This window comes from Oncorhynchus mykiss, chromosome 15 (assembly GCF_057628025.1).
Source record: "Oncorhynchus mykiss isolate SJ-2025 chromosome 15, ASM5762802v1, whole genome shotgun sequence".
Lineage (NCBI taxonomy): Eukaryota > Metazoa > Chordata > Actinopteri > Salmoniformes > Salmonidae > Oncorhynchus > Oncorhynchus mykiss.
In genome coordinates this window covers 24,529,417-24,552,500 of record NC_143036.1, presented here as the reverse complement: position 1 = coordinate 24,552,500, position 23,084 = coordinate 24,529,417, and the positions used below count along the sequence as shown (strand labels likewise).

Sequence of the window (23,084 nt, the reverse complement as noted above, 5' to 3'; positions counted from 1 at the left end):
AACAGCCCAACCCTGATCCTCCAGTACCCCCAACAGCCCAAACCTGGTCCTCCAGTACCCCCAACAGAACACAGTTCAGTTGTAGCCCTTGACAAACACATCTTATGAGTTGAATCAGGTGTGTTTGTCTAGGGTTACAATGGAAATACGTACTGTTGGGGGTACTGGAGGACCAGGGTTGGGCTGTTGGGGGTACTGGAGGACCAGGGTTGGGAAACACTGTCTTCTGGTACTGGCGGACCTAAAACTAGGGTACTACAAACTAGTGTACTACAAACTAGGGTACTGCAGTTGCACCATACAACTTGATTAATGCCATCAACTGATATAGACTAAGGAACTGCAGGCAGTATTAATTACACTTTACATCTCAATGTACTCTGGATTCCATGTGTGCACTAAAACACACATTTATGAAAATGTCCACTGCTCTTTCACGCTACGGTTGTAGATTCCAGACAGAGAGGTAGCAGCTCTATCAGCAAGCTCTCGGCTAAAGTGCCTGTGTCCTAGGAACGGTAGCGTGAAACGCTACACCGCCAGAATGTGGAGCATGTGCAGGCGTATTCTCAGGAAACCCAGAGAGACAGAGACCCTGAGAACAAGGTTCGCCAGACCCAGGCTGTCATAAACAATCTACAGCCATGACCGCCACCGAGTAACACATGATACCTTGTAAAAAATATCTTGGTGCGTTCTCGCCCCATGGCGTCTGTGCTAGGCCTTTCACTCCGCTGTCCATATCTCTCACACATAGGCCTACACACACACACACACACACACACACACACACACACACACACACAGTCTGTGAATGTGTGTGAGTACATACTTTATGTCAGTCAGAAATGCACACACACAGTCAGTCAGTCAGTCAAACTAAGGCGTACTGAACCTGTAATTTGTACCCCAAGTGTTCTCCTCTCGTTTCCATTGCCCTGGGCGCTATGCGTGTGGCTTTCCGAGGCGTGCGTAGCGTCATTTGTAATTCAATTACTTTTATCTGTCCTGGCACACACTCCAGCACCTGCCAGCCTTAACACACTGTAATTTAGACAACCACTCCTTAAAGACAATATTCACCCACATAGAGTTCTATCGCTCAATCGTTCTCAGTCCTCAGCTTATCACTGTTTAGGACATTTACAGCAGAGATATTATATCCAACTTAGACCATAAAGACAAAGACCCTAGACCCTAAATACCCTAGACCTTAAAGACAAAGACCCTAGACCCTAAATACCCTAGACCCTAAATACCCTAGACCCTAAATACCCTAGACGTTAAAGACAAAGACCCTAAACACCCTAGACCCTAAGTACCCTAGACCATAAAGACAAAGACCCTAGACCCTAAATACCCTAGACCCTAAATACCCTAGACCATAAAGACAAAGACCCTAAATACCCTAGACCCTAAATACCCTAGACCATAAAGACAAAAACCCTAGACCCTAAATACCCTAGACCCTAAATACCCTAGACCCTAAATACACTAGACCTTAAAGACCCTAGAACCCTAAAGACCCTAGACCATCAAGACCCTAAAGAACCTAGACCTTAAAGACCCTAAACCATAAAGACCCCAAAGAACCTTAAAGACCCTAAAGACCATAAAGACCCTAAAGACCCTAAAGACCATAAAGACCCTAAAGACCCTAAAGACTCTAAAGACCATAAAGCCCCTTAACCATATAGACCCTAAAGACCCTAGACCATAAGACCCTAGACCATAAAGACCCTAAACCATAAAGACCCTAAAGACCCTAGACCATAAGACCCTAGACCATGAAGACCCTATACTGTAAAGACCCTATACTGTAAAGACCCTCTACCCTAAAGACCATAAAAACCCTATACCCTAAAGACCATAAAGACCCTAGAACCTAAAGACCCTAAACACCATAAAGACGCTATAGACCCTAGACCATAAAGACCCTATACCATAAAGACCATAAAGACCCTATACCCTAAAGACCCTAAAGACCCTATACCCTAAAGACCATAAAGACCCTAGACCATTAAGACCCTAGACCATAGACCATAGACCAAAGACCCTATACCATAAAAACCCTAAAGACCCTAGACCATAAAGACCCTAGACCATAAAGACCCTAGAAGCTAAAGACCCTATACCATAAAGACCCTATACCATAAAAACCATAAAGACCCTAGACCATTAAGACTCTAGACCATTAAGACCCTAGATCATAAAGACCCTAGACCATAAAGACCATAGACCATAAAGACCATAGACCAAAGACCCTATACCAAAGACCCTATACCCTAAGGACCAGAAAGACCCTATACCATAAAGACCCTATATCCTAAGGAACATAAAGACCCCATACCAAAGACCCTATACCATAAAGACCCAAGACCCTAAAGACCATAAAGACCCAATACACTAAAGACCCTATATCCTAAGGAACAAAGATTCTATACCATAAAGACCCAATAACCTAAAGACCCTATATCCTAAGGAACATAAAGGCCCTATACCATAAAGACCCTAGACCCCAAAGAGCCTAGACCATAAAGACCCTAGACCATAAAGACCCTATATCCTAAGGAACAAAGATTCTACACCATAAAGACCCAATAACCTAAAGACCCTATATCCTAAGGAACATAAAGACTATATACCATAAAGACCATAAAGACCCTAGACCCTAAAGACCCTAGACCATAAAGACCCTAGACCATAAAGAGCCTAGACCATAAAGAGCCTAGACCATAAAGACCACAAAGATGCTAGACCATAAAGACCATAAAGACCCTATACCAAAGACTGCATACCCTAAGGACCATAAAGACCTTAACCCATAAAGACCCTAGAACGTAAAGACCCTAGACCATAAAGGCCTTAGACCATACAGACCCTATACCAAAGACCCTATAACAAAGACCCTATACCCTAAGGACCATAAATACCCTAGACCATAAAGACCCTAAAGAACCTAGACCCTAAACCATAAAGACCCTAGTCCCTAGACCCTATACCACAAAGACCCTATACCTTAAAGACCCCATATCCCAAGGAACATAAAGACCCCATACTAAAGACCCTATACCATGAAGACCCAAGACCATAAAGACCCAATACACTAAAGACCCTATATCCTAAGGAACAAATATCCTATACCATAAAGACCCAATAACCTAAAGACCCTATATCCTAAGGAACATAAAGGCCCTATACCATAAAGACCTTAAAGACCCTAGACCCCAAAGAGCCTAGACCAAAAGACCCTATACCACAAAGACTACAAAGATGCTAGACCATAAAGACCATAAAGACCCTATACCAAAGACCGCATACCCTAAGGACCATAAAGACCTTATCCCATAAAAACCCTAGAACGTAAAGACCCTAGACCATAAAGACATTAGACCATACAGACCCTATACCAAAGACCCTATACCCTAAGGACCATAAAGACCCTAGACCATAAAGACCCTAAAGAACCTAGACCCTATACCAACCCTATACCAAAGATCCTAGACCAAAGACCATAGACCATAAAGATCCTACACCATAAAGACCCTATACCATAAAGACCCTATACCATAAAGATCCTAGACCACAAAGATCCTAGACCATAAAGACCCTATACCATATACCATAAAGACCCTTTACCATAACACCCTAGACCATAAAGGCCACAATGACTCTATAAAATGAAGACCCTAGTAAACAGACCACAAGACTAGGGGCCATGCGCCCGCACATGGTCACATAACACACTAATATACACACACAGTCTCACACACAAGGGGCACTGGCAGCGTCTGAATGTGTGTGCGCTCCAGGGGCAGAGGGAAGAAAAGGAGCAGAGGAGCTGAAGCAAATGCATGCTGGCTTTTATTAGTAGAGCTGTCCAACCATCAAGAGGAAGGAGAGACAGAGACAGAGAGAGAGAGAGAGACAGAGAGAGAGAAGAGAGAGAGACAGAGAGAGAGTGAGAGAGAGAGAGAGAGAGAGAGAGAGAGAGAGAGAGAGAGAGAGAGAGCATAATAAAGAGCCGTGGGCTGTGTTCATCACAAATCCCTCCCTCTTCCCTTCCTCTCTCCTCCCCCTCTTTCCCCCCCCCCCCTCAATCTCCCTCCTTCCTCCCTTATTATCTCCATTCTTTATAGTCGGTGGATGAAAGGTTTGGATCCTCCAGGGGCCACCACTTCTCCCAAACCCCCAGCCCACTTCCATTGGATGGATGCATTCTGACAGCCTGCCTCGTGGTACGTGATACAGGCAGGACCCTTTTCTCTTGACAATCCTAAACAGATTGCTGCTCCCCAGGGAGCAGCTTATGGGACAACAGGGATGACAAGGCAGGGACACTGCAGGCCTCTGGTGGGTAGGAGGGGAGGGCAAGTGGTTGTGGTTAGTGTGTGTGTACACACATGTTAACCATGTTTGCCTGATTCTGCTCCCATGCCTGCCCTTTGCTCAAAAGATGGTTGTGTGTGTCCATAAGCATGCATATGTATTGTGTGTGTGTGTGTGTGTGTGTGTGTGTGTGTGTGTGTGTGTGTGTGTGTGTGTGTGCGTGTGTGTGTGTGCGCCTAAATAACAGTATAATAACGTGAGGCCCATGCTCTGATCACAACATACTCACCCCTGACACAACCGTCCTAAGAGGCATCTCTCTCCTCTCTTCATCCCCCTCCTCTTCTCCTCCCATGTTCACACCTCCCCTTTCTTCTCTCCTCCTCACTTCTTTGCTCTCAACGTCCCCCTTTTCTCCACCTCCCTCCCTCCCTCCCCTCTCTCTTGTTCTCGCTATAAGCCCCTGCTGCATCCACGTGCAGTAACACAGCAAAGGACTACCCCGCTCTCCCCTCCCATTCACTCTCACTCACTGCAACAAACTAAAGGGCCCATGTGTCTTTCAACTAACTCGCTACATAACTACAGGCTCTAACTTTGTTCTGACTGAACGTTACAGTCCAAAACACGGAAATTCACAACTGCTCATCAAGGTCGAGAAAAGAGAGACACTACTTAAAACAAAACGCACAGAGGTGGAGGATGTAGGGTCTCAATTAGCTTCTCATTACCTTCTCGTTTACCTTCTCATTTACCTTCCATGACACCTATAGCTCCAGAGAGGAAGACTGCTATTGTGAGCACCCGGAGCAGACCAAATCAAATCAAATGTATTTATATAGCCTTTTTGTACATCAGCTGATATCTCAAAGTGCTGTACAGAAACCCAGCCTAAAACCCCAAGCAGCAAGCAATGCAGGTGTAGAAGCACGGACCACTGCAGAGTGTACCTGCCAGTGAGTGCATGCATTTCTTGCTCTTACAAACCCAAGGAAACCTTACCGGGACAGTTTCGCTCTGTAGCTTCATACTAGAACACTACCAACAACACACAGTCTCTCTATCTCTGCTAGAACACTACCAACAACACACAGTCTCTCTATCTCTGCTAGAACACTACCAACAACACACAGTCTCTCTATCTCTGCTAGAACACTACCAACAACACACAGTGTCTCTATCTCTGCTAGAACACTACCAACTACAAGGCAACCGAAAGAGAAAGAAAGTGTCTCTCTGAAACAGATCTAAAGACTGTGATCACACAAAGGATATGAGGTTATTCGGGGCAAATGGCACCCTATTCTTTATACAGGGCATTACTTTTTACCCGAGCCCTATAGGCCATGGTCAATAGTAGTGCACTATTTAGGGAATAGGGGGCCATTTGGGATGCAACCTGGTAAAGATGAGCTCACTGCCTGCTGTTTGGTAAATACTGGTCATTTAGTTTGATAGAGGATGATAGAGGAGGATAGACAATCTCTCCGGTCTCTACCATGCAATCAGCCTACAGAGAGGAACTGTACTGTAATCAAGACTGGATAGAGAGATAAACCAGGAAAGAGGAGAGAGAGGGAGGACAGAGTGAGTAGGGGGGGGGGGGGGAGGAGAACGTGGGAGGAGAGAGAGAAATAAGAGGGAGAAAAATAGAGCGAGAGAGAGAGAGGGATGAGGAGGGTGGTTGAGTTTCCTTCCTAAAACACACGCTGCCTGCTGAGAAGAGACAGCTCTTTTAAACAGTGTCACTCACACGGTCGTTTATGCTCTCTTTATCTCTTCCATCTACTCTCTCTTTCCATCCCAATTTCTCCCTCTTTACCCATCTCCGCATGTAAACCATGCAGAGATGGTCTGTCTTTAGTCTCTGTCCTCATCTCTGCTTGTTCTCTTTCCATCCCTCCCTCTCTCCTTCCCAATTGGTCCCAGAGAGACATTGTGTTTGTATTTGTATTTATTAAGGATCCCCCATTAGCTGCCCCATTAGCCAAGCAGCTACTCTTCCTCGGGTCCAAATAAATTAAGCAAAACATTTAATAAAACAGTTCACATAACATTATTACGTCACTAAATATCTCAAATACAACATTTATAATACCATCATACCTACATGTGTGTAGAGTGAGTGTGCTAGTGCGTGTGTGCATGTGTGTGTGTGCCTGTGTGTGTGTGTGTGTGTGTGTGTGTGTGTGTGTGTGTGTGTGTGTGTGTGTGTGTGTGTGTGCGTGTGTGTGTGTGTGTGTGCCTGTGTGTGTCTCCTCATAGTCCTCATTGTTCCGTAAGGTGTCGTTTTTTTTCTTCCTCTGATTTTACTGCTTGCATGAGTTACTTGATGTGGAATAAAGTTAATGTAGTCACGGTCCTGTGTAGTACAGTGCGTTTTCCAGAGTCCGTTCTGGACTTGGGGACTGTGAAGAGACCTCTGGTGGCATGTCTTGTGGGGCATGCATGGGTGTCCGAGCTGTGTTCTAGTCGCTTCAACAGACAGCTCTGTGATTTCAACATGTCAATACCTCTCACAAAGTCAAGTAGTGATGCAGTCAATCTCTCCTCTACTTTGAGCCAGGAGAGATTGACATGCATGTCATTGATGTTACCTCTCAGTGTACGTTTAAGGGCCAGCCGTGCTGCTCTGTTCTGGGCCAACTGTAATCTGCCTACTGTATGTCCCTCTGTGGCACTAGACCATGTGACTGGGCAGTAGTCCAGGTGCAACAAAACTAGGGCCTGTAGGACCGTAAGACAGCAGAGCAGCGCTTTATTGCGGACAGACCTCTCCCCGTCTTAGCTACCGCGGCATCAGTATGTTTTGACCGTGACGGTATACAGTTCAGGGTTACACCAAGCAGTTTGTTACACTGGCAGAGAGTCTGACCACTGACTCTACCCTGTCTTATAAAGTACAACAGTATCCAGCCAGTCAGAAAGCTATGAAACGTCGTCCACTATAGTAACAGCCGTTTGTTTGACATAATACCTGTGAAAATGTGGTTCTGGTTTGAGGATAAAGGGGCATTCTATAAACATAAAATAAGGGGGGGGGGGGGGAATAACTATACTCCTATGTTTTGTATATGGACTTCATAAATGAGAGACTTGGGAAGGTAAGATACTTTACACACGTTCCAAAGTCTGGTCGTAAACACACAATAGATATTTTTTCCACCAGTCAGTCAACACACACAGCCATGCAGGCTTTATGCTGGCATACCCCGCCACACACACACACTGCTCCTCTCGCATGACTAAGATTTTCTCTGTGTTGTTACAAGACTCAGTCAGCCTGTATCTATCTCGCTCGCTCATTCCCTCGCTCTCCCTTTCTCTCCCTCACTCTCCTTCTCCCTCTCTCGCTCTCTGCTCAAGCCGAGTGCGTGAATACAAACACACAGAGAGAGAGAGAGAGAGAGAGAGAGAGAGAGCCCGAGTCAGACGGAAACGACAGCGAACGAGGCAGAGGAGAGGTAGATCGCTACTGGGACAATGTTTGTCTTGGCACGGCGCTGCCCCCTTGGAACCCCACTGACGTTATACCTAACAGCTGCTTGTGTTGCTGCCAACAGGCTAACACTAACCTGTGTGAAGGGTCTCCCCTCTTACAGCTCTTCGGGCTGGAAATACCTTCCACCAGCACTTTAAGAACAATATGCACCACAAAGAAAACTTTCCTGAGAATAGTGTTGAATATGATTTGGCTATGACAAGTGACAGCATAACTACTACTTCACTACAATGTATAAGAGGGTCTCCCTATAAGACCTGGCACCATCAACCACTAGAATGGTGTTAGAATCTAGACTTTAGGTATAATCTAGACGAAGAATTATCTTCACCACAAACTATGGCAAATAAAAGCAGAGCAACGACTGTTGCACAGAATTTGGCAAATAGAACAGTTATAATACTGTACATCTCAATTGTTTTGTCAAATTAGATGCCGGTCAAAATGAGCACTTTGGAGGACTTACTTGGCACTGGATACAGTACAATCTACAGTGCCATTTATCTGCTGTACCTTCTCAATCTCACTGTAGCCTTCTCTTCCTAAAATCGACGACCGTCTTCTCAATCTCTCAATAGAGCTCTTCGAGCCTTCTCCCCCGACACTATAGCACATGGCAGGAACGGACGGACAGGCACGGAAATCAGAACCAGTCGTGTACATTTTACGCTAATTGTTCCTGGTGCATCCAATTGGCAGAGGCTTTGAACGGTGCCACTGCATAAACTTTCCATTTACTTAATCTAGGGCAGTATATTTTATATACCAGTAACTACGTAAATACAGAGATCTTCCACACAACCCTAGGACTGTATGTACAGAGGCTCAACACAGAACTACATACATACTTATGGAACATACACATGAAATAAAACTGTGAAGGACCTCGGCGTTACTCTGGACCCAAATCTCTCTTTTGACGAACACATCAAGACTGTTTCAAGGACAGCTTTTTTTTCCATCTACGTAACATTGCAAAAATCAGGAACTTTCTGTCCAAAAATGATGCAGAAAAGTTAGTCCATGTTTTTGTTACTTCTAGGTTGGACTGCTGCAATGCTTTATTTTCCGGCTACTCGGATAAAGCACTAAATAAACTTCAGTTAGTGCTAAATACGCCTGCTAGAATCCAGTGCTAGCCTGTTAAGGCAAGAACTGATTTCAAGGTTTTACTGCTAACCTACAAAGCATTACATGGGCTTGCTCCTATCTTTCTGATTTGGTCCTGCTGTACATACCTACATGTACGCTACGGTCACAAGACGCAGTTGTCCCTAGAATTTCTAAGCAGACAGCTGGAGGCAGGGCTTTCTCCTATTGAGCTCAATTTTTATGGAATGGTCTGTCTACCCATGTGAGAGACGCAGTCTCGGTCTCAACCTTCAAGTCTTTACTGAAGACTCATCTCTCCCAGGAGTGGGAAGGTGAATGGAAAGGCTCTGGAGCAACAAACCGGCCTTGCTGTCTCTGCCTGGCCGGTTCCCCTCTCTCCACTGGGATTCTCTGCCTCTAACCCTATAACAGGGGCTGAGTCACTGGCTTACTGGTGCTCTTTCATGCCGGTCCTAGGAGGGTTGCATCACTTGAGTGGGTTGAGTCACTGACGTGATCTTCCTGTCTGGGTTGGTCTTTGTGGGCTATACTCGGCCTCGTCTCGGGATGGTAAGTTGGTGGTTGAAGATATCCCTCTAGTGGTGTGGGGGCTGTGCTTTGGCAAAGTGGGTGGGGTTATATCCTTCCTGTTTGGCCCTTTCCGGGGGTATATTATTTGACCATGCTGGTCATTTATGAACAATTGAACATCTTGGCCATGTTCTGTTATAATCTCCACCCAGCACAACCAGAAGAGGACTGGCCACCACTCATAGCCTGGTTCCTCTCTAGGTTTCTTCCTAGGTTTTGGCCTTTCTAGGGGAGTTTTTCCTAACCACAGTGCTTCTACACCTGCATTGCTTGCTGTTTGGGGTTTTAGGCTGGGTTTCTGTACAGCACTTTGAGATATCAGCTGATGTACGAAGGGCTATATAAATACATTTGATTTGATAGGTTTTACATCGGTCGTGTTAAAGCTACAGTTGGTGGTGAAGTTTCTCTTCCACCAATACCACTGAAAGAGATGCTGTATGAAACTTCTGTTTAACTTTTCTTTAAAGGGGCGACAGGTAGCCTGGTGGTTAGAGTGTTGGGCCAGTAACCGAAAAGTTGCTAGGTCGAATCCCTGAGCTGACAAGGTAAAAATATGTCATTCTGCCCCTGAACAAGGCAGTTAACTTACTGTTCCCCGGTAAGCCGTCATTGTAAATAAGAATTTGTTCTCAACTGACTTGCCTAGTTAAATAAAGGTCAAATAAAACAACATCCTCTACCAAATGAGTTACTGTGGGAGGATTTATGGCAGATTCTTCAATAAATGTTACGTCACTAGGTCAGTAAGAAAATTGGATCAAATTTCTCTGCTACTCATACAGCCGAACCCTTTTACATTTACATTTGAGTCATTTAGTAGACGTGCTAATCTAGCAACCTTTCACAGCCCCTCTATATTATCTGCTCATCAGCCCCTCTCATCAATACAACAGACTTGGTGTGAAAATCCACACAGGGGGATCTATATGCAAAGCTGGTTGCATTAGACCACTCTTTGATGATAATCAGGAAGTGGACCAACGGCTGACTTAGAAAGGTAAACACATATCCACACAAAAGCTTTCTCTCACTAAACTCTGTTCCTCTTTCACCAAACAGCTGCACAATGTCAGGTCACAAACACTTCACACACACACACACACACAGTGCCCGAGCGAGAGGTAGAAATACTATACAACACATTCCCACTCCATTCTCAATGACTCCCTTTTCACTTGAATGGAGTTAAATGGCTGAAGTCAGGCGTACATTCTGCAGCAGCGCTCTCTGACAGTCCCGAATGGCACCCTATTCCCTATATTGTGCAACGCTTTTGACAAGGGTCCATAGTTCAAAAGTAGTGCACTATATAGAGAAATAGGGTGCCATTTGGTAGTCAGTTGGGAAGACGATCCGAACAGCAACATTCATTAAGTCAGTCTGGCTCTACTGCCACTGTAAGGAAAATAACCAAACACACTTAGTTTGATTTATCAAAGTACTCTGTGTTGCTGATTGTGTGGTTGAGTTGCGGTAACCAAGGGGAGTTTTTTAGTTTGTTCAGCAAGTCCAAAATCGAACTCCAAAATAAAATGTTCACTAGCATGGGTTAAGAATCTGCGGAATCAAACACGACGTGTGGATGAGATGAGATTTATATGAAATTCCCAATAATTCAAACTTGATATATTTGCGTAAATAAAATGAAAACATACTCGTCACAAATGGACACGCAACCACCTCTGACATATTTCACTGCACAGGTCTCAGAGTTCAAGTCAATACTATCTGCTTCCTTCGTTTCAGAAACTCCGTGTTAATGGTGAAGGAAGCCATGCAGTATTTATGTAACAACAATATTCCATTCATGGAATGTTGCTCCAGCTCTCTAAAATTCGACTCCTTGAGGACTGTGGAATGTTGCAACGGAGGGAATTCCTGTCATTCACAGAGAAAACTCTGAAGTTCTGCGACACACACACACACACACAGTCTTGTGCTGAGTAGAGCGCCTGTGAAACAACTCTGTCTCTCAGTGAACAGAAGCACATCTCTGCATGCTGCCATAAATCACTGCCAACAGACCGAGAAAGAGAGAGGTGTTTGACTGTCTCTCTCACCTCTAAACTCTCTAAGCTCTACTGGGAAAACTAGAGCTCTGACAGCAGAAAGAAACCTGGAAGCATAAAAAGACTGAAAAAGAGAAATAGAAGGTGAAAGAAAGTGTCAAAGGAAACGTTTCACATTACCTGGGAGGCAGGAGAGCAGAGTGCCGGAGTGAGAGTGTGAGAAAGAAGGATAAGGATCTCTTTTTTTCTCCCCGTCTCCTCTTCTCTTCTTGTTCTCATGCAGAGTTCTGGTATTGGTGGTAGAGTAGTGGAGAGGAGAGGTGGACCACACAGCTCAGCTCCTCTGGAAGAAGGAGAAGAAGAAGAGGACAACCTCTCGGCTCTAATCCTCTCTACGATGTGATAACACTCTTTAACCCCAACCATCTGTTGAGACACGTCCCTGAGCAGAGAGGCAAAGCAGACCTACCGCCTCCTCTAGTCCAGTCCCACTCCACCCTAACCAATCACAGCTCTCTGTAGGCTGGCTACTGGGTGGCTCCTTGCTGCCAGGAGGCAGGGACGAGGACAGAGGAGGTAGAGTGGAGAGGGGAGAGACACACACACACACACACTATGGGAGAGACACAAGTACAGAAAACCCCTAGCCACAGTAACCTGAGAGGGAAAGAGAGAGTGAGAGTGTGTGTTTGTGTGTTGGAGAGACAGGGAGGGGACAGAGGGAGAGTAGAGTGAGAGGGGGGGACAGAGAGTGACAGGGAGAGACAGAAAGTGAGAGTAGAGTGAGGGGGGGGGGGCAGAGGGAGAGTAGAGTGAGAGGGGGGGAAAGAGAGTGACAGGGAGGGACAGAGAGTGAGAGTAGAGTGAGGGGGGAGCAGAGGGAGAGTAGAGTGACGGGGAGGGACAGAGAGTGAGAGTAGAATAAGGGGGGGGGGAGCAGGGGAAGAGTAGAGTGACAGGGAGGGATAGAGAGTGAGTAGAGTGAGGGGGAGCAGAGGGAGAGTAGGGTGACAGGGAGGGACAGAGAGTGAGAGTAGAGTGAGGGGGGCAGAGGGAGAGTAGAGGGACAGGGAGGGACAGAGAATGAGAGTAGAGTGAGGGGGCAGAGGGAGAGTAGGGTGACAGGGAGGGACAGAGAGTGAGAGTAGAGTGAGGGGGGCAGAGGGGGAGTAGAGGGACAGGGAGGGACAGAGAATGAGAGTAGAGTGAGGGGGCAGAGGGAGAGTAGAGGGACATGGAGGGACAGAGAGTGAGAGTAGAATGAGAGGGAGGGACAGAGAGTGAGAGAGATACAGGGCAGAGAGGCAGAGAGAGAAAGAATGAAAAATTATTGTGACAGTTGACAAAAAATGCACTGTCAACTGAACAGTTTTTGTTCACACAGCTCCCCGGAATTCCAAAAGATACTTGGGTACACACACACACCCTTTCACACTCACGTACATTGGCAGTCCCATATTCCACCTAAGCCCCTGACGAGCCACCACCCTCTCCCCCTTCTCCCCTTCCTTACCAGCCCAACCCACCTATCTCCCTTCTCCCCCTTCTCCCAGTCCTACTCACCTATGCCCCTTCTCCCCTACCAGCCCTACCCCTCTTCTCCCCTCCCAGCCCTACCCACCTATACCCCACCTACACCTATACCCCTTCTCCCCATGTCCTGTTTTCTACCCCTCCCCCCTGTCCCACTCAGAGTTTGTGTTCGAGGGAATCAAACTAATAAAGCTTTAGGTTCAGTTGGCCCCATGGTGTGACAACCGTTAGCACTAAAGCACTAGCTAGCAACATCTGCAGACAGACACACACAGGGGCAGAGAGCAGATCAGGCTACAGCCCTCACACTTTAGTGTGATAAATCATCCACACACACACACACACACACACACACAGCTATCACCTTAAGTTAAAAGAGGGCAGGGGGGAGAGAGCAAGAGAGAAAGACGTTAAATTCTACAACCACCTGAAAGGAAGCGATTCACAAATCTTCCATAACAAAGCCATCAGCTACAGAGAGATGAACCTGGTGAAGAGTCCCCTACAGACAGAGCCCCTACCCCAGAGCCCAAGGACAGCAACACAATTAGACCCAATCAAATCATGAGAAAATAAAAAGATACTTAATTGACACATTGGAAAGAATTAACTAAAAAACATAGCTATCTGGAATGTTACTTGGCCCTAAAAAGAAAGTACACAGTTGCAGAATACCTGACCACTGTGACTGACCCAAATTTAAGGAAAGCTTTGACTATCTATAGACTCAGTGAGCATAGCCTTGCTATTGAGAGAGGCCGCCGTAGGCAGACCTGGCGCTCAAAAGAAGACAGGCTATGTGCTCACTGCCCACAAAAATGAGGTGGAAACTGAGCTGCAATTCCTAACCTCCTGCCAAATGTATGACCATATTAGAGACACATAATTCCCTCAGATTTCACAGATCCACAAATAATCTGAAAACAAACCCAATTTTGATAAACTCCCATGTCTACTGGGTGAAATACCACAGTGTGCCATCACAGCAGCATGATTTGTGACCTGTTGCCACAAGAAAAGGGCAATTTATTTCTCCTTTTGTACTTTAACTATTTGCACATTGCTACAACACTGTAAATAGACATAATATGACATTAGAAATGTCTTCATTCTTTTGGAACTTCTGTGAGTGTAATGTTTACTGTTCATTTTTATTGTTTATTTCACTTTTGTTTATCTATTTCACTTGCTTTAGCACTGTTAACATACAGTTGTAGTCGGAAGTTTACATAGACCTTAGCCAAATACATTTAAACTCAGTTTAAACTCAGTCACAATTTAATCCAAGTAAAAATTCCCTGTTTTAGGTCAGTTAGGATCACCACTATATTTTAAGAATGTGAAATGTCAGAATAATAGTAGAGAGAATTATTTATATGTATTTCTTTCATCGCATTCCCAGTGGGTCAGAAGTTTACATACACTCAATTAGTATTTGTTAACATTGCCTTGAAATTGTTTAACTTGGGTCAAACGTTTCAGGTAGCCTTCCACAAGCTTCCCACGATAAGTTGGGTGAATTTTGGCCCATTCCTCCTGACAGAGCTTGTGTAACTGAGACAGGTTTGTAGGCCTCCTTGCTCGCACACACTTTTTCAGTTCTGCCCACTCATTTTCTATAGAATTGAGGTCAGGGCTTTGGGATGGCCACTATAATACCTTGACTTTGTTGTCCTTAACTTCTCTATGGTAGGCATTTGGAATTTTGGATGAAAAGCGTACCCAAATTAAACTGCCTTCTACTCAGACCCAGAAGATAGGATATGCATATACTTGGTAGATTTGGATAGAAAACACTATAAAGTTTCCAAAACTGTTAAAATAGCGTCTGTGAGTATAACAGAACTGATTTGGCAGGCAAAAACCTGAGAAAAATCCATTCAGGAAGTAGGATTTTTTGTTGTTGTTGTAGTTTTCTATTCAATGCCATTACAGTATCCATTGACTTAGGATTCAAATTGCAGTTCCTATGCCTTCCACTAGATGTCAACAGTCTTTAGAAATTGTTTCAGGCTTGTATTCTGAAAAATGAGGGAGTAGGAGCAGTCTGAATGAGTGAACCCTGCCGTGTCACAGAGCTTTTTCATGCTCGCGACCGAGAGAGTGCCTTTCTTGTTAACCTTTTATATTGACGACGTTATTGTCCAGTTGAAATATTATTGATTATTTAGGCAAAAAAAACCCTGAGGATTGATTATGAACATCATTTGAAATGTTTCTATGAACGGATACAATTTTGATTTTTGTGTCTGCCTGTTGTGACTGCGTTTGAGCCTGTGGATTACTGAAGCAAACGTGCAAACAAAATTGAAGTTTTTGGATATAAAGAGACTTTATCAAACAAAAGGAACATTTAATGAAAAAATTAATGTCTTCTGAGTGCAACCACATGAAGATCATCAAAGGTAACTGATTAATTTGATCTCTATTTCTGACTTGTGTAACTCTTCTACTTGGCTGGTTACTGTTTGTAATGATTTGTCTGCTGGGCTATGTTCTCAAATAATCGTAAGGTATGCTTTCACCGTAAAGCATTTTTTAAATCTGACATCATGGTTGGATTCACAAGAAGTTCATCCTTAAACCTATGTAAAATAGTTGCATATTTTCTGAATTTTTAGAATGAGTATTTCTGTATTTGAATTTGGCTCTCTGCAATCTCACTGGATATTGGCCAGGTCGGACGCTAGCGTCCCACATACCCTAGAGAGGTTAAGCCATTTTGCCACAACTTTGGAAGTATGCTTGGGGTCATTGTCCATTTGGTTGACCCATTTGCGACCAAGTTGTAACTTCCTGACTGATGTCTTGAGATGTTGCTTCAATATATCCACATAATTTGCCTTCCTCATGATGCCATCTATTTTGTGAAGTGCATCAGTCCCTCCTGCAGCAAAGCACCCCCACAACATGATGCTGTCACCTCCGTGCTTCACAGTTGGGATGGTGTTCTTCGGCTTGCAAGCATCCCCCTTTTCCTCCAAACATAACAATGGTCATTATGGCCAAACTGTTCTATTTTTGTTTCATCAGACCAGAGGACATTTCTCCAAAAAGTATGATTTTTGTCTCCATGTGCAGTTGCAAACCGTAGTCTGGCTTTTTTATGGCAGTTTTGGAGCAGTGGCTTCTTCCTTGCTAAGCAGCCTTTCAGGTTATGTTGATATAGGACTCATTTTACTGTGAATATAGATACGTTTCTACCCGTTTCCTCCAGCATCTTCACAAGTTTCTTTGCTGTTGTTCTGGGATTGATTTGCACTTTTCTCACCAAAGTACGTTCCTCTCTAGGAGACAGAATGCGTCTCCTTCCTGAGCAGTATGATGGTTGCGTTGTCCCATGGTGTTTATTCTTGTGTACTGTTGTTTGTACAGATGAACACGGTACCTTCAGGTATTTGTAAATTGCTCCCAAGGATGAACCAGACTTGTGGAGGTCTACAATTTTTTTTTGAGGTCCTGGCTGATTTCTTTTGATTTTCCCATGATGTCAAGCAAAGAGGCACTGGGTTTGAAGGTAGGCCTTGAAATACATCCACAGGTACACCTCCAATTGACTCAAATGGTGTCAATTAGCCTATCAGAAGCTTCTAATGCCATGGCATAATTTTCTGGAATTTTCCAAGCTGTTTAAAGACATAGTCAACTTAGTGTATGTTAACGTCTAACCCACTGGAATTGTGATAGTGAATTATAAGTGAATTAATCTGTCTGTAAAGAACTGTTGGAAAAATGTATTGTGTCCTGCACAAAGTAGATGCCCTAACCGACTTGCCAAAACTATAGTTTATCAACAGGACATTTGTGGAGTGGTTGAAAAACGAGTTTTAATGACTCCAATCTACGTGTATGTAAACTTCCGACTTCAGCTGTATGCTTCCCATGCCAATAAAGCCCTTAAATTGAATAGGAGGTGGGGAGGGAGCAAGAGTGGGAGAGAGGGGAAGAGAGCTGAACCGAGAGAACAAGAGAGATGGAACGAAGGAAGAAAAGAAAGAGGGAGCTATCAGTGAACAATCCCCGATAGTGAAGGGTTCCATTGAGTGCAAGTAGCAGGCAGTGGTAGGCTGTGATCTCACCTTTCCACACCTATCTGCCTTTAGTAAAATACTTCCAAGTCCCAAATCCCATTATAGTCAGACTTCCCCGAAACAATCAAATAAACAGTCTTTAAGACATGTCTTCAATGTACTTAATGTCGTCAATGTACTGAAGATGAATGTCTTTCTGAGCAACCTACTCACACTTCCTTGCAATACAGTAGGTGTCAATGGGTCTCTCACACCCCCTTGTTTTTCTCATTGATCTATGAAGGATTAACTAAGTGAGGATCTTGATCATCTTTCAGCAGGGTACCAAAGGGTTACCACTGCTGGGTTAATACACATCCAACACAGTACTAACACAAAGTGACTATATACACACACACACAGCTATCACCATAAGTTAAAAAGAGGGCAGGGGAGAGATGGTAAATTATACAACCACTTAAAAGGAAGTGATTCCCAAACCTTCAATAACAAAGCAATTACCTACAGAGAGATGGACCTGTAGAAGAGTCCCCTAAGAAAACTGGTCCTGGGGCTCTGTTCACAAACAGGGTCCTTTCTGTCAGAGGAAGGCCCTAAAATGGTCAAAGACTCCAGACACCCTTAGTCATAGACTGTTCTCTCTGCTACCGCACGGCAAGCGGTACCGGAGCGTCAAGTCTAGGTCCAAAAGGCTTCTTAACAGCTTCAACCTCCAAGCCATAAGACTCCCGAACAGCTAATAAAAGGGCTCCCCAGACCCCTCTTTTATGCTGCTGCTACTCTCTGTTTATAATCTATGCGTAGTCACTTTACCTCCACCTATATGTACATATGACCTCAATTACCTGGACTAACCGGTGCCCCCGCACATTGATTCTGTAGCAGTACCCCCCTGTATATAGCCTCGGTTGTTATTTAACTGTTGCTGTTTAATTATTTGTTACTTTTTTCTTAAAACTTCTTAAAGCATTGTTGGTTAAGGGCTCGTAAGTAAGCATTTCACTGTAAGGTAACCTGTTGTATTCGGCGCAAGTGACAAATAAAATTGGTTTTATAGAGGCACACATGGAGTCAGTCCATCAGTGGTGTAAAACATGAAACAAAAAGGCTTCTATAAGTGGAGATATTTGCATTCCCTAGCAGTGTTCCATTCACACCTGTTGTTCGCTCCTAAATCAAATCAAAATGAAATTGGTCGCGTACAAACATTTGAGGAGGTTATCGAAGGTGTAGCAAAATGCTCGTGTTTCTAGCTCCAACATGGCGGTAAGAGCAATACAGAACAATACACACGTTATCCAAAAAAGTAAAAAGAAAGAAACAATGAAATATCAAAACGAATACAATTAACAACCCAAAGGGCACTGTAGCAGTAAAAAAAAATGCAATCTATACGTATGTGCAGTATAGCCGGAGAATTTACACCAGATATACTAAGAATTATATGTACAACAGTAGATATATTAGAATGAGCTATGTCAAGAATCCAGTATGTAAATAAGTATGTGGTGTGTATAAATAGTTAACTAAAATGTAATGTAGAATAGAAGTAATATTAGAACGAGCTGTCGAGAATATAAATGCTCTTTCTCTCTCGCTAGCTCTCACCCTCTGCTAAAGAAATTGGTGAACAGCATCTAAATTGGCTAAAATAACTGCATATACAATCCAATTTTGATAAACTCGCATGTCTATAGGGGGAAATACCACAGTGTGCCATCACAACAGCAAGATTGTGACCTGTTGCCACAAGAAAAGGGCAACCAGTGAGGAATAAACACCAATGTAAATACAACCCATATGTTTATTTTCCCTTTTGTACATCATTACAAGGCAGTATCTAGACATAATTATCATGACACAAGGCGAGACCCAGATGCAGACACAGGAGGCAGATGGTTGGAGTTTTACAATGTTTATTAATCCAAAGGGGTTGGCAAGAGAATGGTCGTGGACAGGCAAAAGGTCAAAACCAGTTCAGAGTCCAGGAGGTACAGAGTGGCAGACAGGCTCGAGGTCAAGGCAGGCAGAATGGTCAGGCAGGCGAGTCCAGAACAGGCAAGGGTCAAAACCGGGAGGACTAGAAAAAGGAGAATAGCAAAGGCAGGAGTATGGGGCAAAACGCTGGTTGACTTGGAACATACAAGACGAGCTGGCACAGAGAGACAGGAAACACAGGGATAAATACACTGGGGAAAACAAGCAACACCTGGAGGGGGGTGGAGACAATAACAAGGACTGTGAAACAGATCAGGGTGTGACACATACTAGTGTCTTCACTGACATTTTCAACCTCTTCATGACCGAGTCTGTAATACCTACATGTTTCAAGCAGACCACCACAGTCCCTGTGCCCAAGAATGCAAAGATAACCTGCCTAAATGACTACCGACCCATAGCACTCACGTCTGTAGCCATGAGGTTTCACATCAACAACACATCATTAGGGTCCAAACATACCAAGACAGTTGTGAAGAGGGCACGACAACCCTTTTTCTCCCTCAGGAGACATAATGTATTTGGCATGGGTCCCCAGATACTCAAAAATTCTACAGCTGCACCATCGAGAGCATCCCGTCATCTGTGGATCTGTTGGGGCGGTATACGAATTGGAGTGGGTCCAGGGTTTCCGGGATGATCACCGTCTGGTATGGCAACTGCTTGGCATTCGACCGTAAGGCGCTACAGTGGGTAGTGCGTATGGCCCAAAACATAACTGGGGCCAAGCTTCCTGCCATCCAGATCCTATATACTAGGCGGTGTCAGAGGAAGGCCACAAAAATTGTCAAAGACTCCAGTCACCCATGTCATAGACGGTTCTCTCTGCTATCGCACAACAAGCGGTACCGGAGCACCAAGTCTTGGTCCAAAAGGCTCCTTAACAGCTTCAACCCCCAAGCCATCAGCCTGCTGAACGATTAATCAAATGGCCACCAGACTATTTACATTGACCCCCCCCCCCCCCCCCCCCCCCCCCTCTTTGTTTTTACACTGCTGCTACTAGCTGTTTATCATCTATGCATAGTCACTTTACCCCTACCTACATGTACATATTACCTCGACATCGACTCAGTACCGGTACCCCCTATACATAGCCCTGTTATTGTTATGTCATTTTATCATGTAACTTTTTTTTACATTTTTTACTTTAGTTTATTTAGTAAATATTTTCTCAATTATTTCTTGAACTGCATTGTTGGTTAAGGGCTTATAAGTAAGCATTTCAAGGTAAGGTCTACTACACCTGTTGTATTCGGCAAATGTGACAAATAAAATGGTATTTGATTTGGGGGGCTACTCAGTTGATTTAATATGGCAATCTGAAATGTCCTATTCCTTTGGAACATTTGTGAGTGTGATGTTTACCGTTCATTTAACTTTTGTTTATTATCTATTTCACTTGCTTAGGCAATGTAAACATATGTTTCCCATGCCAATAAAGCCCTTTGAATTGAATTGAATGGAGAGATGGAGTGAGAACAAAAAAAACTGTGATATGGCCCAACAGATGGCTAAATAAGACCAACGGCACCAAACACTGCTTCTCCACCTCCCTCTCAACACTACTTATCCACCTCCCACCTTCCTTCGCTCCCTCCCACCCAACACTACTTCTCTGAGGGGACAAAAGTTCTGCACTATGTAGGGAGTAGGGTGCCATTTGGGACACAGATTCAGCCTCATATCACCACAACTTTCCCTGGTATTCTCTCCCCTCCCCAACTACCACTCGGGGAATCCCTCCAGCTTCAACCCCACCCCTGCTCTTCCTCCACACACCAGGCCCCAACAACACCCCCGCCCCCCCACAAACTCAGACCCCCAACTCCAAAACACCCCAGCCCCTGGATATGGCCGTTTCAACTAGCCTCCTCCCCTCCTCCCCCAACCTCCTCACCCCTCAGTGGGGCTTGTTGCAGGTGCAGGCAATTTTGGGGGGCTACTCGGTTCACTAGCCCCATTCATTACCTCCTGAATGAGACACACATGGTGTCATAGTCCTGTTCCTAGCTCTACGTCAATGAGGAAGCTAAGACAGGAGAGGGAGAGAGAGGAACGGAGGGAGAGGAACAGAAAATAAAGGGGGGGGGGGGGTTGGAATGCAGACTTGAATGTGCAGACCTGAGTGACATTAGCCTGTCTTGTACTACACATGGAGTACTGAATGCTAACGTCACACTAACGCCCTGCTCTAGGACTGGACGGCAGGTGGGTGGTATGGTGGGCTCTGCTTGGTGTCAGGTGTCAAGAAGAGGACAGGATCGGCATCCCAAATGGCATTCGATTCTCTGTCCTGGTCAAAAGTAGTGCACTATATAGAGAATATTTTGGCTCCCGTGTGGCGCAGGGGTCTAAGTCACTGCATCTCAGTGCTAGAGGAGTCACTACAGACACAGCCTGGATTCGAACCAGGGTATCACAACCGGCCGTGATTGGGAGTCCCATAGGGCGGCGCACAATTGGCCCAGCGTCGTCCGGGTTAGGGGAGGGTTTGGCCCGGGTAGGCTGTCATTGTAAATAAGAGTTTGTTCCTAACTGACTTGCTTAGTTAAATAAAGGTTACTTAAAAAAATAAATAAATAGGGGGCCATTTGGGAGGCACCAGGATCAAAGTGAATGGTGCATACTGAATGGTGCATGCTGGGAGTGTCTGTCAGCTTGTAACACAAGGTGTAACACAAAGTGACACCCAGAGGATGATGGGGGGCAAGCCAAGCTGGTCAGTGGCGGATGTAGTAGGATAAGCCAAGGTGACATTGCTGTAGAGTTGGTGTGTGTAGGGTAGTTCCTAATAATACCCTTCTGAGTCTATATTTATCAGTGGCCCTGGTCCCCTCGCTGGTTCCCAGGACCCTGAAGCCCTGGTTGGGGTCACATGCAGACAAACACACCGAGGTCGCTCCGGAGGAAGGGTGAGAGGAGGGAGGAACGAAGCTACCGTAGTCAAGTCCTAATGTGCCCCCGGGTCCTGGGCGTCAGCTGAACACGCTGCACACGCATGTAGAGAGAGCCCAGCTCACGCCATCCGCCTATTGCTACACGCATGTAGAGAGAGCCCAGCTCACACCACCCGCCTATTGCTACACGCATGTAGAGAGAGCCCAGCTCACGCCACCCGCCTATTGCTACACGCATGTTCCCCACTAACACACACCCACATGGCTTTACACGTACTGTATGACACAACACACAAACGCATGTGGTTGTGTATGTGCGTGTACAGGCCTTGGTTTCTTATATGTGAAGACAAAAACCAGAAATACTGTATATGGGCTAAATATTTACACAATATCCAGACTGTTGTCACATACCAAGATCAATATCAGGACTGTTCTAACATACCAAGATCAATATCAGGACTGTTCTCACATACCAAGATCAATATCAGGACTGTTCTCACATACCAAGATCAATGTGAGGACTGTTCTCACATACCAAGATCAATGTGAGGACTGTTCTCACATACCAAGATCAATATCAGGACTGTTCTCACATACCAAGATCAATGTGAGGACTGTTCTCACATACCAAGATCAATGTGAGGACTGTTCTCACATACCAATATCAATATCAGGACAGTTCTCACATACCAAGATCAATATCTAATATTCCTGATAGGAATTAGTCACAAAATGTGTCAAATCAGTGATTCAGCCCATCCTCCCATGGTCTGCCTGCCCGTGTCCCAAATTGCACCCTATTCCCATAGGGCTCTGGTCAAAAGTAGTGCACAATAAGGAACATTGTGCCATTTGTGACGCATCCCCAGACGGTGGTTCTCGTATCCCAGAGTGCCTTGGGGTATGCCCTGTGGGCCCTGGTCATTACATGGCTGTCACTCATCTGGTGAGTTAGAATGTCTTTGATCTGCTTACCTCTACCCACAGAGAGGTTATCTTCTGTTCTCTTCATCTCTACCTGATTCTAACTGCACTGGAACCCACCAGATAAGCAACATGACATTTGTAGCTAATTGAACTAAATATAATGAAG

The 23,084-nt window shown here is 44.8% G+C and overlaps 1 protein-coding gene across 8 annotated transcripts in view; it reads right to left on the bottom strand.

Moving 5' to 3' along the window:
• The window catches only part of sulf1 (sulfatase 1), a 69,450-nt gene extending 57,309 nt beyond the window's left edge, over window positions 1–12,141 (bottom strand). For 4 of the 8 annotated variants that reach the window (XM_036944110.2, XM_036944106.2, XM_090199671.1 and 1 more), the window contains exon 1: window positions 11,707–12,141. The gene's annotated coding sequence lies outside the window, so the exon portion shown is untranslated. The remainder of the gene's footprint in view (window positions 1–11,706) is intronic. The other 4 variants (XM_090199669.1, XM_036944108.2, XM_090199672.1 and 1 more) reach the window with 1 other exon arrangement.
• Between the last annotated feature and the right edge of the window lie 10,943 nt (window positions 12,142–23,084).